Raw genomic sequence first — 885 nt, 5'->3', positions numbered from 1 at the left:
CACTTGAGACTGGATGAACTTTATGATGCAAGGCAAAAAAAGACAGGCTATGAGTATTATGGTTACAGGCCCTAATATTGGCCATACCAAGGCGAGAAGTGAGCCTTGGAAAAAGAGGAGAAGGGATCAGGGCGGTTGGCTCGGAGGTCTGAGGCTAGGTTGGTGAGTTTGACAATTTTGGTTTCTACTAGCCCCGATTCATTGATATAGTAGCAACATTCTTCCCGGAGGAAGATGCAAGTGCCGCCCTTTTCTGCCATGAGGAGGTCTAGTGCTCGGCGGTTTTGTAAGGTAACTTTAGCTAGGGAGGTGATTTGTCTTTTTAAGGTGGATAGAGATTCAGCTGTGGAGGTGAGGGCCTTTTGTAGTTTGTTATTAACATCTTTTACCACCCATAGAGTATGTCCCAAGGCCCCGCCCGACAGGCTGGTTGCAACAATTGATGTTGTTAGGGACATTCCCACTAGGACTGGGAGAAAGGCAGCTCGATGCTGTCTTGGGGCTGGATGGAAAAGGTGGAAAAGCTCTGCAAGGGAATAGAAGGTTAGTTGGGGAATGACAGTGACTAGGTAGCAAGGGACGGAGGTATTAGGAAAGATAAAAGTGGAAAGGGTTCTGTTGCACCAAAAAAAGGTACCCGGTGGGGACATTGTGTGGCTTGTGATGGTGGAATTTTTAGTGCAATGGAATGAGGGATGGGGTGAGGGGGTGGATGATCCCAGAAAACAGTGATAGGACACTAGAGTGTGGTTGGGGGTGTTATCGGGGTCCCATAGAGGAACATCGGGAAGGCTGAGGGGTGTAGAGGAAGAGTTGGAAGGGAGTGAGGTAATGTTTACAGGGACAGCAGCCAGAAGTGGGCGTAGCAAAGATGCACAAAGGAAG

The sequence above is a fragment of the Galeopterus variegatus genome, unplaced genomic scaffold (genome assembly GCF_000696425.1).
Source record: "Galeopterus variegatus unplaced genomic scaffold, G_variegatus-3.0.2 Scaffold1252, whole genome shotgun sequence".
In the NCBI taxonomy this organism is placed as follows: domain Eukaryota; kingdom Metazoa; phylum Chordata; class Mammalia; order Dermoptera; family Cynocephalidae; genus Galeopterus; species Galeopterus variegatus.
This window is presented reverse-complemented; position numbering follows the sequence as displayed.